This window comes from Glycine soja, chromosome 17 (assembly GCF_004193775.1).
Source record: "Glycine soja cultivar W05 chromosome 17, ASM419377v2, whole genome shotgun sequence".
NCBI lineage: Eukaryota > Viridiplantae > Streptophyta > Magnoliopsida > Fabales > Fabaceae > Glycine > Glycine soja.
The window spans coordinates 33896682-33913668 of record NC_041018.1 but is presented as its reverse complement, the minus strand read 5'-3'; positions in this window follow the sequence as shown (position 1 = coordinate 33913668).

Below are 16987 nucleotides of genomic sequence, written 5' to 3'. Positions count from 1 at the left end.
TAAAAATGTTTTCATTATATTATTTCATTTCTTGAAATTTTAAATTAGTGGGAGATTGTTGGAAAATATTTTCTTATAATTTAAAATTTAAAAATTAAAATATATTTTCTTTATCAATTATGCTTTTTTAAAAGATAAAATGCTTTTAGAATTAGTTTCCATGAAAAACTAAAAGCATCCCACTACTTCTATTCCTATATGTTAGGAAGCTATCTTTTACTTGGTCAATTTCCTTTATGAACTTTATAAGTCTTTAACATTAGGAAGTTTGTTGTTCAGTTCTTATTTTTTGTTTTTTAACTATAATTATTTTATTGCTACACGTTGATGACTGGTTGTCTCTATATGATTGTCTCTATATATGTAGCTCCTTGCTAAAAAAAATAAACATGTGAAAATACAACACATAAAGCAATAAAAAGAACATAACTCAAACAATAGATATTTTACCTATCTCTATACAAAATTCTACTATCATTTAAAATGTTTTGGGAGTATGGCACATGTGTTAGGTGAAGGTCAAGTGAAGCTAGAGATATCTTCAATGAATTTTCTTGTTTTAGATGGAGTCTATCACATTTATGATATTAGGAGGAAAAATTTAATAGGTACTTCTTTGTTAGTCCAACATGGGTACAAGGTTGTTTTTGAGTCCAATAGAGTTGTTATTACTAGACATAGTGTTTTTGTTGGTAAAGACTACATTTGTGATGGTTTGTTTAAGTTAAGTCTTATGCCTCTTTCTATTGATAAAATATCAAGCATTTCTTCTTTTGTTGCAAATGTTGAATGTTCTTATATGTGGCATGCTAGGCTTGGACATGTGAATTTGAATTCTATCAAAAGAATGATGTCTCTTAATCTTATTCCTAAAGCTTCTATTGATTTAAAACAAAAATGTGAAACATGTATTCAAGCAAAGCAACCTAGAAAGAGGTTTACTACATTTATTGAAAGAGAAACTAACTTGCTTGAATTGGTTCATAGTGATAGTAATGATGTGTTAACACATGGTGGTAAGAGATACTTTATTACTTTCTTTGATGATTTCTCCAAATATTGCTATGTGTATTTAGTTAATCACAAAAGTGAGTTGTTTAACAAGTTCAAAGTATATAAAACAGAAGTAGAAAATCAATTAAAAAAAATTAAAATTCTATATTTTGATAGAGATGAAGATTACACATTTAGATATGAGTAATTTTTGTAAAATGCATGGTATTATTCATGAAGTGACACCTGAGTATGCTCCTCGATCAAATGGTATTGCGGAAAGAAAGAATCTATCTTGCTTGATATGGTGAATGCTATGCTTGTAAGTTCTGGTTTGCCTAAAATTATGTGGGGTGAAGCTTTATATTCTGCATGTCATATTCTTAATAGGGTTCCTTATAAAATTTTTGAAAAAACCCCTTATGAGTTATGGAGAACAAGAGAACCATATCTAAAATATCTTAAAGTGTAGGGGTGTCTTGCAAAGGTTAACATCCCTATTAATAAGAAAAGAAAAATTGGACCAAAAACTATTGATTGTGTTTTTGTTAGATATTCTTTGCATAGTAATACTTATAGATTCTTGGTTGTTAATTCAAAAGTGTCCGAAATTTCTAATAATACTATTTTGGAAACTAGAGATGCCACTTTCTTTGAAAATGTTTTTCCTTTGAAAAATAAATTGTCTAAACCTGTTTGTGATACTTGTTGTTCTAATTTATCATATTGTAGCAATGCTAATAAGGACGTTGTTTTGGAACCTAGGAGGAGTAAAAGATCTAATAAAAGTTAAGGATTTTGTTCTTTTCTACTTGAAGATGATCCTAAAACTTATGGTGAGGTCATGAGGTCTATTGATGCACCTTTTTGGAAAGAAAATATTAATGATAAAATGAGTTCTCTGAAAACTAATAAAACTTGGTTTCTAACTAATCTTCCCCTGGTTGTAAAAGTATAGGTTGTAAGTGAGTTTTCTAAAAGAAACTAAGAATTGATGGATCTATAGAAAAACTTAAGGCAAGACTTGTTGTGATTGGTTGTAAACAAGTAGAAGGGTGTATATTTCTTTGATACATATTCTCTTGTTTCTAAAGTTACTACTATTAGATTTTTAATTGCACTTGCTTGTGTTTTTAATTTGGAAATTCATCGAATGGATGTAAAAACTGCTTTTTTTTTTTAAAATGGTGATTTAGAAGAAGAAATTTATATGAGCCAACCTGGAGGCTTTGTAGAACCGGGTAAAGAAAAGAAAGTTTGCAAAGTTGTTAATCTTTATATGTTTTGAAACAAGCTCCAAAGCTATGGCATGAAAAGCTTGATCAAGTTGTCATTTCATATGGTTTTCAAATCAATAATAGTAATAAATGTGTATGAAAGCAAACCTCTGGCTTATCAGTTTTATTGATCGAGAGACAAAATATATAGAAGTAAATACACTGTCAGTTACATAGTATTAGGAGAGAAATAAGCTAAATCTCTAGAAACTAGGCAACTATCTTTCCTATATTAAGTAGGTATCCTTATTTAAGCTAATTACAATATTTGACAATAATTATAATCATATCAGAGAGTTGACTGAATGATTAAAATATATCAGAATCAAATCCTTGACTAAGTAATTATTATCATATCGTAATCAAATCCTTGATTGTGTAACACTCCCACTCAAGCTCAAGAACTAGGAAGGTACATGAGCTTGGAAATTAACTGAGTATGTGAAGCCGGAAGAAGAGCCTTTGTGAAGACATCTGCCAATTGCTGATTTGAGGGGACAAATGTGGTTCAAAGTTTTCCTTCTTGAATTTTATCTCGAACAAAATGACAATCAATTTCAACATGTTTTGTTCTTTCATGAAAGACTGGATTGTTTGCTATATGGAGGGAAGCTTGATTATCACAAGATAAAGTTGCAGGATATGGTGGAATACCCAATTCATGAAGAAGAGTGTGCAGCCATGTAAGCTCACTAACCGCATTTGCCATGGCTCGATACTCCGCTTCGGCAGAGGAGCGGGAAACTGTTGACTGCTTTTTGGTTCGCCAGCAGAGGAGACTTGGACCCCAAAATATACAATAACCAGTGGTTGATCTTCTAGAATTGGGGAAAGAAGCCTAATCCGCATCACAATAAGCATGCAAGCGTAAAGAAGAATTAGATGAGAGTAGGATACCATGGTCCGAGACAGATTTGATATATCTCACCACTCTAAGTGCTGCCTGCCAGTGTGTGTCACGAGGAGAAGACATAAACTATGACAGTAAGTTAACTGCATAAGTGATATCCGGTCGAGTGACTGTAAGGTATAGCAATCTACCAACCAATCATCGATATGAAGCAGGGTCAGATAGTACTTCACCATGATTAGCAACCAAAGTGTGATTGTAATCCAGTGGAGTTGTGACTGGTTTACTAGCAAGAAGGCTTGTGTCTTGCAAAATTTCTAATGCATATTTCCGCTGATTAAGAAAAGTTCCAGCCTTCGAGTGTGCCACTTCAATTCCCAAAAAATATTTCAATGAGCCCAAATCTCTTATGTTGAACCGGCAGCAAAGGTATTTCTTTAGGAGTGAAATAACCAACGCATTATCACCTGTAATGACAATATTATCAACATAAACAAGTAAAATTGTTATATGTGATGCACGGGTAAATAAGAACATGGAGTAATCAGCCTTTGACTGAGTAAAACCAGCCTCTAGCAAAGCACTCGAAAAAGTAGTGAACCAAGTGCGAGGTGCCTGTTTTAAGCCATAAAGTGACTTGTTGAGTCGACAAACTCGACTCTCCCCCTGTTTACGAAACCCGAGAGGAAGCTGCATGTAAACTTCTTCAAGTAAATGGCCATGTAAAAAAGCATTGGAAACATCCATTTGATGAGTTGGCCAATTTTTTGCTGTTGCAATACTAAGAATAGTCCTCACAGTAGTTAATTTAGTAACAGGAGCGAAAACATCAGTAAAATCAAATCCCTCTAGTAGTGAGTAACCTTTAGCAATCAAATGTGCTTTGTACTGTGATGTGAACCTTACGAGGTGGATCGTTTGATACAGGCTACGAAGGTTTGGATGACGCCACTTCCGGTGAAGGAAGATAAGTCAGGGGTAGACGCCACTTCCAGTGAAGGAAGATAAGTCAGGGTAGACGCCACAAGGATTACCTTGATAAGTCTGATAATTGGTTCAACAAGGAACCTAGAGAGAAACTCTCACCCAATTTTATGAAAATGCCAAAAGTTTCTTTTATTCAAAACAAAAACCAATACTTATAGTGTATCTGAACAAAAAGATAAAAATGGACCTTCTAAACAGGTTGGGCCAAAATTACAATAAATAAAAATTATAACTAAAAACATATTTAACTTGGGCCTTCAAATTAGTTTGGGCCTTTAGCAACAATTAATTGTCTTGATAGTGTCTCTGCCTCTAGACCTTCATCCTTCTCCACTTGGGCCTTCATCCTTCTCCACTCGGGGGCTTTGTCTTTCTCCACTTAGGCCTTCGTCCTTCTCCACTTGGGCCTTTAGCCTGTATTTGGCCAGTTTCATGATTCTCATCATTCCCTCCTTCTTGGAAAACATTTGTCCTCAAATGTCCAAGATTATCACCGGGTTCAAGTACCACTTCCTTCCTTTTCTTGCGGGCTTGCTTGGCATAGCTTTCATTCTTCTTTGCAATTTGCACCTTCACTTGATCATACAATTTTTTTACATACTCAACTTTGGTCTGTGCATCCTTATGCTGAGTCTCTTGGGGCTTGCTGTTGTAAGTTGGCCTGTTAGGCAATGAAGCTTTTGGACGGAGATCAACTTGATGTTCTATGTCTCTTGAAGGTGGCAGTCCATGAGGAATCTCCTTAGGAAAGACATTTTTAAATTCCTGCAATAAGGGTTGAACACTATGAGAAATAGAAATAGTAAATTCATTAGAATTATCAGTAGAAATTTTACTGTCTTTGCAATACTGTAGATTTAGTGGTTCATGAGCAGGTAACACTTTCCTCACTTCACTCACCTCTGCAAAATAATTAAATTTTCTCTCATGTGTATCACTCTCTCTCTTATGTGTATCACTCTTTTCCTCGGGTGTATCACTCTTCTTTTTCATATTCCTTTGTGGTTGCTCACTATTTTCTTTCTCTTGTTCTCTCTTTTCTCTCATTCTGATTTGGTCATCACACACTTCTCTAGGAGATAGAGGTTTAAGAGTAAACGAGGAAGATTTGGCTATTCGTCTGTAGGGCTCTTCTTTGTTACGGTTCAACAAACGTTGTATTTGTGTAGTCCACACATCCAGAAATAAGCGCTGAGATCCGTCCAGTTGATGTATATACCACCATTGTCACCAGCTCTTGCCATGATTAAGGAACTAAGAATTTTGCAGTAAATTAAAAAAGAAAAAATCAGGACCTCACCACACTCTACTCACGTGTTTCTCTCTTTGATGGTAATTCACTCGTGTTTGATGCTCTCAATATAGGATTTTGTGTAATGTATTCCCTCTTGCCTTTTACCACTCGTGTTTCCTCTTAAGTTCCTAGATGGACCAAATTAGACACACAAGGTAATATAAAATAAAAGGAAAGACAATATAATGATCACAAACAGATTTGATTTGGGATAACAACTTGGACTTGATTTGGATAATAATATATTAGATTGGATTTGGATAACAGATGAGCTTTAATTTGGGTAAGAGATATGATAACAAATAAGATATTATAGATAGGATAACAGATAAGATATTAGATTGGATTTGGATAACAAATGAGCTTTAATTTGGGTAAGAGATATCATAACAAATAAGATATTATAGATAGGATAACAGATAAGATATTAGGTAGGATAACAGATAAGATATTAGGTAGGATAACAGACAAAATATTAGATAGGATAACAGATAAGATATTAGATAGGACAAGTAAACTTCAAATGCTCATAACTTTTGCTACAGTTGTCCGTTTGAGGCCCACTATATATCAAAACGCTCAGAATTCAGAGGAGAATCTAGATAAGGGGATTTGTTCCACGATTTTCTTTCAAAAAAACACCTCTAAATGCCTCAATTTCGTGTTCAAAGATCAAACACCCACTTTTTTTTTCCAGAATTTTTGCAACTTTTTTTTTTGCAACTGTTTCCTTTTTTTTCTTTCTTTCTTTCTCTTTCTTTCTTTCTTTTTTTTCGTTTTTTTTCTCTATTTTTTTGTTTTTTTTTTTCAAACGTCCAGCTATTAGAATTTGTTCAATAGGCAATCATCATTAGCCAAATTTGACAATTTAGCAATTCGGCAATTAGGCAATTTTTGCCCCAAACAGAATTCGAATAGGCTAAAACAAAAGTTATGAACAAAAGACAGAATACAATATGATAGGCACAAGAACAAGAAACAAGAACTCAAACAAATTTTTTTTTTTGACACAAAGTTTGAAAGACACAAGAAACAAAAACAAGAACAAGAACGCAAATAACAGAACAAGGACGAAAACACGAACCTAGACAAATTACGAAGAAAAAAAATAGGATAGGATAGGATAAGATAGAACCTGTATCAAGAGCCGAAGCTCTGATACCAGATGATGTGAATCTTATGGGGCGCGGATCGCTTGATACAGGCTACGGATATTTGGATGACGCCACTTCCAGTGAAGGAAGATAAGTCAGGATAGACGTCACTTCCGATGAAGGAAGATAAGTCCGGGTAGACGCCACTTCCAATGAAGGAAGATAAGTCAGGGTAGACGCCACAAGGATTACCTTGATAAGTCTAATAATTGGTTCAACAAGAAACCCGAAGAGAAACTCTCACCCAATTTTATGAAAATGCCAAAAGTTTCTTTTATTCAAAATAAAAACCAATACTTATAGTGTATCTGAACAAAAAGATAAAAATGGGCCTTCTAAACAGGTTGGGCCAAAATTACAATAAATAAAAATTATAACTAAAAACATATTTAACTTGGGTCTTCAAATTAGTTTGGGCCTTTAGCAACAATTAATTGTCTTGATAGTGTCTCTGCCTCTGGACCTTCATCCTTCTCCACTTTGACCTTCATCCTTCTCCACTCGGGGGCTTTGTCTTTCTCCACTTAGGCCTTCGTCCTTCTCCACTTGGGCCTTTAGCCTGTATTTGGCCAGTTTCATGATTCTCATCATACTGTTCAATGGAGCCATTAGAATTATATTTTATACAGTACACCCATTTACAGCCTATAACCATTTTTCCGAGAGGCAAAAACTCAAAAGTCCAGGTATTGTTAGCCTCTAATGCCTTTATTTCGTCTTCCATAGCCTGTCGCCAATGGGGATCTTTACGGGCAACAGTGTATGAGGTTGGTTCAATGTGCTTGATAATAGAATTAATGAAATGGAGATGGTTATTTGAGTAAGGATTTGAGCAAAGAAAGTTTGAGATGGGATATTGCATACCTGGAGACAAGGAAGAAGATTGAGCAGAGGCCATATTGCACACGTAATCAGCAAGGCGAGCTGGAGGCTTTTTGAGACGTTCGGAGTGTCTTGGTTCAAGGTTAGTTATTGCAAGGAGTTCAACAGTATGTGTGGGTTCATTATCATTGGGTTCTGTAGTAGGAGGGAGTGTAGAAGTGTTTCTAGGAGGTGTGGGGGTTGGTGAATTTATGGGTTCTTGATCACAAATGGGTACAGGAAGAGGGTGTCGTTCCATGTGTAAATCATGCAAAGCCTTACTATTCTTGAATGGAAATATTGTTTCATGAAAGATGACATCTCAAATAATTAGAAATTTATGATGATCAATGTCATATAGTTTAAAGGCTTTTTGGCCAGCAGGGTACCCCACAAAGATGCAACGTCTAGCTCTAGGTTCGAATTTATTTGGATGATCATGTGAAGTGGATGCATAGCACAGACAACCAAATGTACGCAAGTGAGTGAAATCAGGTGGATGGCTATACATTTTTTCATAAGGAGTTTGACCAACTAAAATTTTGGATGGTGTGCGATTTATTAAATAAGTTGCAGTGGGAATGCGATCACCCCAAAAAATTAGTGGAAGGTCGGCTTGGAAACGTAAAGCCCGTGCAACATTGAGAAGGTGTCGGTGCTTACATTCAACGACACCATTTTGTTGTGGGGTACCTGGACAAGAGAATTGTTGGAGAATCCCAGAGTCACAGAATTTTCTGAAATGAATTATTTGTAAATTCAGTGCCATTATCTTTGCGAATTGTTTTTACACATGTCTGAAAATGATTGCGAACATAAGCCAAGAAATGAACTAACAAAGAATATGCATCAGACTTGTATTTCATGAGATAGGTCCATGTGACACGGGAAAAATCATCAACAATAGTTAAAAAATAATGATGATCATTTTTGTAGGTGTGGCATACTTTCCCCAAACATCAACATGGATTAATTCAAACAAACTACTGCTAGTGGGTGTGTAAAGGAAAATGGAGTCTTGTTTGTTTTGACAAATGACATACTTCACAATGGTCACAAGAGTTTTTATTGAAACCAAGAACAAGAGCTAAACACTTGAGGGCACTGGATGATGGATGACTAAACCTAGCATGCCAAGTGGTGGATGAGGTGGTGATAACGGCAGCAACAAAGGCAGAGACTTCAAGAAAGTAGAGTACACCCTTTTTATGGCCTTGACTAATCTCCTTCTTCGTCAAATGGTCCTGAAATACACAATGATCAGGATAAAAGAAAACAGAACAATTAGTAGTCTGGGTGAGTTTTGGCACAGATAAAAGATTGAACTTGAATGGGGGTACAAATAAGACATCAGTCAAGATGATATCTGATGTTATTTGTGCATTTCCAATGCCATGTATAGGAACCGAATGACCATTAGGAACACAAATAGATTTATGAAGAGAAGAAGGAATAGGTGGCTGTTGAAAAGAGGAATGGGTGAAAGAAACGTGATCTGTTGCGCCAGTATCAATAACCCATTCGGTAAGCATACAGAGGGCAGAAGAAAGAGCTAGAGACTCACCTGTGAGATTGGCCTTAGGTTGGTTTACCTCCCTTAATAGGTGAAGAAGCTGTTGTAACGAATCTGCAGATAAGGGATCTTTTGCAGCATCATTACGTTGGTCAGCACGAGTGGATGAAGTAGATGATTGTCCATGAGTGTTCCCCTTTTGGTAGTAGCGATGCCCTAGCAGATATCCATGAAGCTTATAGCACTTATGCTCCGTATGGCCAAGGATGCCACAATGCGCACATTAGGGACGACTGCGAGAAGGTGTTTGTTTGGCCAAAAATGTGTGTTCAGTTTGAGTTTGGAGGGCTGCACGTTCTGAAGTCAGTGGGGGATGTGTATGTGCCTTTTGAGCCTCATCTTGGAGAAGAAAGGAATAGGCATGAGCAACATCTGGGAGGGATGTAGTAAGAAGTAACTGGCTTCGTGGTTGACTGAAGGTGTCATTGAGTCCCATCAAAAACTGCATGAGGCGTCGTTTGTTTTGTTGGGAGATATAAGTCTCTTTGGCTCCACAAGTACAACCTTGGCAAGTACACTTTGGTGGAGGATCAATAAAGGATAACTCATCCCAAAGAGAGCGAAGCTGATTGAAGTAGTGTGCAATTGAAAAGTCTTGTTGTTGAAAAGTAGCAATATTTTTCTCAAGCTCGTATATGCGAGGACCAGTGTTGGAGGAGAAGCGTGCCTTGAGATCTGCCCAAACAGCAGCAGCAGATTCTGCATAAAGCACAGTATGGGCCAGGGAGCGATCAATGGAGTTGAGGATCCATGACATGACCATATTATTGACACGAGACCAATGATGATAATCTGCATGAGTGGATGCAGGGGAGGGGAAAGAGCCATCAACAAAGCAAAATTTGTTTTTGCCCTTTAAAGCCATTGTCATGGCAAGAGACCATGGATTGTAATTGTTGAGACCTGTAAGGACGTCACTCACAAGAGTTTGTCCAGAATTATCAGAAGAGTGAAGATAATAAGGACTCTCCAGATTAAGGTTGGTGGTAGGTGTGTCTTGGTCATTAGACATGTTGCAGAGGTAAAAAAATTAGAGTTGATTATAGAGATGCTACTAATACCATGAAAGCAAACCTCTAGCTTATCAGTTTTATTGATTGAGAGACAAAATATATAGAAGTAAATACACTGTCAGTTACATAGTATTAGGAGAGAAATAAGCTAAATCTCTAGAAACTAGGCTACTATCTTTTCTATATTAAGTAGGTATCCTTATTTAAGCTAATTACAATATTTAACAATAATTACAATCATATCAAAGAGTTGACTGAATGATTAAAATATATCATAATCAAATCCTTTACTAAGTAATTATTATCATATCATAATCAAATCCTAGATTGTGTAACAATATGTATGTGAAATAATTTGATAGTTTATGTGTAATTTTATGTTTGTATGCGGATGACATATTGATATTTGGTAGTAATATGCATTTCGTAAATGATGTGAAGTTTTTCTTGTCTGTTAATTTTGATACGAAGGACCTTGGTCCTATAGATGTGATTTTGGGTATTAAGCTTATAAAGAAAGATGATGGCATGGTTTTAACCCAATCATATTATGCTGAAAAACTATTAAAGTTTAATTATTTTGATGTGAAACCTGTTTCTACGCCTTATGTCTCATCCATTAAGTTAAAGAAAAATTTGAGTAAAGGAATTTCTTCTCATAAATATTCTCAAATTATTGGTTCTTTGTTGCATTTGACAAACTTCTCTAGGCCTGACATTGCATATGCAGTTGGTAGATTAGGAAGATATACTAATAATCCTGGTGATTCTAATTGGACTGCATTAGAAAGGATTTTTACATACTTAAAAGGAACCATTAATTATGACATTCATTATACATGTTTTCTTGTTGTAATTGAGGGGTTTAGTTATGGAAATTGGATTTTTGATTCTAATGAAACAAAATCGACAAGTGGTTATGTCTTTACTTTAGCTGGTGATGCAATATCATGGAAATTTACTAAACAAACTAATATTTCACGTTCTATCATGGAAACAGAAATTATTGATTTAGATACTGCTACTAGTGAGACTAAGTTTCTTAAAAATTTTCTGTGATTTGTCATTGTTTAATAAGCCTATACCTCCAATTTCAATGCATTATGATAGTAAAGTTGCTATATCTAATGTTATTAGTAAAAAATTTAATGAAAAAAGAAAAGACTTAAGAGTGAGAAATAAGTCTCTCAGAAATTTGATTTCTCACGGTATTATTTCTCTTGACTTTGTCAAGTCATAAAACAATATTGCGGATCCGCTTACAAAAGGATTGACGCGCCAACAAGTACTTAATAATCAAGGGGAATGAGACTAAAGTTCATTATTTAGTCACAACAATGGACACTCATCTTTGGGTGATTGATGATCCCATGAATGAAGTTTAACGGGTAACAACAAAATTGTTTGTTGACTAAAGTACACCAAAAATAAATTTTTGCGGAGTTGTTCTGTGTCTCATTCCTATGACAAGGTGTACTGTAACATCCCAATTTTTCGTAAATAAATTTAAAAAGCTTTTTAGTAAAAATAAATAAATAAATAAATATAGAGCAAATAATAAGCTGAGTACCCTAGGTATAAATAGTTATGTTAAGTCAACTGCCTCCTTTTGGTCTCATTTTCGTTTTTCCCCTTCTCTCAAAACCCTTTCTTTTTCCCGCAGCCCACCAAATCAGTCTCGGAAAAACGACGATCTCGAACCCGTTCACCGTTGGATCATCGTGAAATTTGAGTATCATGTTCGAAACCCAATTCTGAACATTCTTACCGTTGGGAATTTCAAAGTCATATCTAAGCTTAGAGGAAAACCCTTCGCATTGTAGCCTTTTTCTTTCCCGCAGAAACCCAGAGCTGTCTTGGTAAAACTATGATCCCGGTTTCGTTAACCGTTGGATTGTTGTGAAATTTGGATATGTTGTTCGAAATTCAATTGTGCATGCTTTGACCGTTGGGATTTGCAAGATGATGTTCGTGGAGAGAGAAAAAAGAATCGCATGAAGATAGTCCAAATGGAGGCTTCAATCCCTTTTACGTTTTTCTGACGTTTGGGAACTCTATCGGAACAGTCGGAGGAGAAACTGGAGGAATCTTAGGGAACCGCTAGAGATGCTGCTATCGCTGTCGGTAGGCACGTGAGTCCACTTAGAGGTTTGGGATGAGTTATTCACAGTTGGGGATTAGTGAGAACATGTGTAGGGATCCTTAGAGGATTAAATTGGGGTTTTATTTTGGGATGTTTGTTAAATTACAATTTTTCCTTTATGATTATAAATAAAATATTGACGTCCTAATGAAAATTGCTTGATAAATTGTGTTCTTGATATTTGTATATTTCGACCTATGATTTTGATATAATTGTGTAATATTATTTGAGGGGTTTTAGTCCTCATGTTGTGATAGTCTTTTATATAAATTGTTATATTGAGGATATGAAATGATAATTCAAATTGTGAGTATGTGATGAATTGTAGAATAACATGTTGCTTTGAGATTATAATATTGTTATTGAGATTGAGTATAAGTGTAAAGTTGAACATGTGTTAATTTGTGAGATACGTGTAAACATGTGATGGTGGATTGTGACACTATGAGATGTGAAATTGTGAATGAGTTCTAGTTGTGGATAAGTGTATAGTTAACACTTGATGTGAAATCACTTGTGTTGTAAGCTATGAATTGTACAATAACCCGACCAGCGTTATCTTGAGAAAAGCGTTGATGCGCAGTGTTAAAGAGAAAATGTAGGTTTCCTATTTAGGAACCAGTGTTAAATCGTAGTGCAATTGTGTTGAACGTGTTTAAAACACGAGTGTAAGGTCGTGGGTATTGTATAATTCATGAGCAGTGTCTGCATGCAAAAAAAATTATTTTAGGGGTTGGACCTGAATCAGGAGGGAGAGGCCCTGACGGACTCTTCGGAGTGTAGGCCTTGGGGGTCACCGGGTTTGAGTGCTCCTTTAAGCCTATGCTGATCCCATATGGTTAGAGCATTCTCGCAAAACATCGTGACCCTGACTGGTCTCCGTATGATCTTACTTAGTGAGAGTGACCTGACAAACCCATTGTGTGGTGTGTCTTGTTATGTACTCCTAAGCGCCCCAGGGTGGTTTTTCACTGACATGGTACCACATTGCATATATGATTGAGTCTTAGCATAACTATTGCATATGCTTGCTAATTGATGTGTTATTATATCTTGATCGAAGTGTGGGATTCTTGTGTAATGTGATTGATAATTGAAAAGTGAATTTTGAATGACGAAGTGGTGAAGTTACGTGAACTATGTTTAAGCAAGTGGTATCTCATTTATATAATATATATATATTTAATTGTCTTGTTTCTCTATTAGCTAGGAATGTGATAACTCACTCCCTGTGTGTTGTTGTGTTTGGATCCTGTGATGATCTTGAACTTGTGTTCGGGGGAGCAGATGAATAGGTGTATGACTATGAAGAACCTCATGCTAGAGGACACGAGAACACAACGCTCTGATAGGGTGTGACATCAGGATATAGGTTCTATATTAATTGTATGAAGCTTAGACGACCTTGTTGAGTCGAGAATTTATTATTTATTTAGACAAGTTTGAATATGATGTAGAAGAAAATGAATGTGAACCTTTTTCCCCTTTGAAAGACTTGTTTAAAAAAAATGTTTTAAAAATACTTTTAATTAATATTTGAATTTTTTATTCCTTATTAGTATATATGTGAGGGGTAGAGGGTGTCACATGTACTGTAGATTGTGGTAATATTAAGGTTGAGGTATTTACATATGCTTTTTTTAATAAATAAAAAAACTCTTAATGGATTCAATGATAATTATTGTAGGGGTTAAAGTCACAAACCACTCATTAAGGATTCACCTAGTGAGTGTGGTAGTGGGGTCACCACTATGAGATATGGGTTAATCTCTAAGTGACACTCACGAAACAAGATACATGTGCAAGGCCGTGTAAACGTGCAACCACTAATTAGAACCTAATGAATACCAATATTGTAGGGGTCGTGTACTAAAGCCCGGTTAAAGAAGGTTTAGTTCAAGACAACTGAGTCTCTATATTTTTCTCAGGTGAAAGTTCATATACACTAAGTATAAGGCTCAAACCCGAAAGGTTCCTTATACTGATATACAATATCACATAAACACTAGGTGGAAGTTCTTAAACACTAGGTATAAGACTCAACCCCGGAAGGTTCCTTATACTGAAATACAATATCACATGCTCTTTCTTTTATGTTTCTATACAAATTGTGATTTTTAATAACGTTTTAAAATTTTAAATTATGTAGGGGAATGTTAGTAAAAATTTGTTTTATAATTTAAAATTTATAAAAATATATTACTTATATTAATTATGTTTTTATAAAATAAAATATTTGTTTAGAAATGTGTAAAACTAAAATTCCTATCTTTTAGGATTTTGCTTTTAGTGTGTCAATTTGGTTTATTACATTTGTTTTTTTCTTTTGCACGTTGATTTTCAACGTTCACTATGTGTGGTAGCTCTGAGTTTTTTTGTGCTGCTGCATGAGAGGGTCTATCTCTATAAATCTTTCTCTTTCTTTAGCCAAAAACACAAGTAGAAAAACATTTTTGCATTTTCCTCTAAATTTCTTCTCTTCGTGTGCTTATAAAAAATTATTATTTTTTAGATAAAGAATATTGGTGTTCTGAAGGTTTGAGGATCTTTTAGTTGCACACGATAGAAACCAACATGTTATCGTATGTTGGGAGAGGAACACAATCAATTCTCTGACCAGTGCAGAAGAAGTGTTTTCTCTCTAAGAATAACGTTTACACACTTTAACTCAGACTATTTTAAACTTCTCATCTAAAATTATTTTTATTTATGTTTATTGTATTGTTAACCCATGTTTTGTCATATCCTTAAGTTGTATTGTTATTATTGTTCTTTTATTTAGTTTGACACTTTACATCTTCTTCTCATTTATTTATTTTGTTTTGTTTTATTGTCTAACAATAAGTATATATGAGAAAAAGAGAAGATCAACCAACGTGAGCTGCAATAGTGTGGCTGTAGAAAGCAACCAATTTTCTTTCCTGGTTTTCTTTTAAACTTTCCTACTTTCCTTTTCCTTGCAAATCATAAAGTTGTTTGTGGATGCATCCTGGGATCTATGCAATGCGCTTGGTAGGGGCGGCAAAAAAATTGAACTACATTGAACTGTAGTTAACTGAACCAAAAAATATATATACACACACCGTGGGTTTTCATTGGATTCTTGTATAACTGTTTTTCTCTATAAAAATTAGAATGGGAGGGAGATGATTTTTGTTGTTCATAACCCTAGCAACGCTTGATTGATTGTGTTTGGCTGTGCACTCTCTGAACCTCATTGGCGATCGAACTTCTGAGATGTAGAAATATGTGGTCGTGGATACAACAAGTGAAAAGAAAGGTATACCCAATGATCTCTCCTTGTGCATTCTCTCAAAGCTGCCTCAAAAAACATTGAAGCGATTTGGATGTGTATGCAAATCATGGGGTCTCTTGTTTGAAGAGCCCTATTTCATGAGCATGTACTGCAGCAATTTCACATCTAACCATCGTTCATATCACGATGACACATCTGTCTTCTCACAAAGCAATGCAAGGTTTCCAGCTAACCATCATTCCACATTGTATATGCTTTCTGATGAGAAATAGAATCAGAACAGCGTCGTCAAGTTAGATTTAGATTTGCAATTTTTTCTCCTATCTTTATATCCATGGGAGATATATAGTCTAAGAAGTAATACATGGAGGAAGCTCAATGTCAAAATGCCTAGATTTTTGGATACCTCAGCTCTAAAGTGTACTTGCATGGAATGTGTCATTCGACTTAAACACTGAGGTGTTCTTTACAACACCCCACCTCCGGACAGGGATGAAATTATACTATTTAACGAACCAGATGGCCCTTGTTGTGTCGAAAGATACTTGGTAGAGTTAACTGGGTATCTTGCTTCTATCGTGCGTTATACAGTGACAACTACGTTTCACATATAAGTTTTGGGTGAATTCGGTGTTAAAGAATCATGGACTAAACTCTTCATTATTGGACCTTTACCTTACCTTATCCATCCTATCGGATTGTGAAAGAAGGACGATATATTATTCACAAAGGAAGATGATGAACTAGTTTCGTTTGACTTGGCTAACCAGATGAATCCGGAGCTTGGTATTAAAGGGTGCAACCCCAGAGCTTCTCAGATAGTAATTTACAAGGAGGAATAAATAATTACTAGTTATTTTTAGATAGTTATTTTTATGAATATTGATTTATCAATTTTATTTTCAAGTTTACTCTCTGTTTGCAAACTGATCTCATTTCTATTTCAATTGTAAGAAGGATATGCTTCCTTTACCGAATTTGGGAAATTTTGATAATCCAATGCCCCGCATGTCTCTGTTTGAACACCCATCATCTGTTTAACTTTAAAATATCAGCTATGGGAATCCAATGAAATATTATCTGTTTTGTTAAATAAACTAGCTATGAGAATCAAAACACATTTCATCTATTTTTCCTCATGTTTTTCTTCCACTCTTGCAGTTTATGACTTGGTCATGCTTAGTCCTACCTATTTTGCAACTTCTAAAAATTGATTTGACTACAATGCTTGACATTTGGGGTTTAATTCGGTGGTGAGGGATAAAACTCCCATGGCATCCCAGGATGACTTTCTTGGGGCATCTTTTACTGATGCTGCAGTGCTGTTAAGTTCTTTACTATTACCCAAAGGCATAAACCATGGGGGCTGAGTTGAATGAATTGATTAAATTAAACTAGTGTGATCATCCGAGACAAAGAGGAACTAAATAAACAAGACAAGACAATTATATGGTCTCTCAGTCTCTCGTTTAATGTCTTGGAAATTTGTTAACAGATCCAAACTTTGTTTGCAATGCATCCTTTGCAGCATGCTCATTTGCGGATGGAAAGCAGCTGTTGGAGCCATCAAAAACAACTTTAGACAA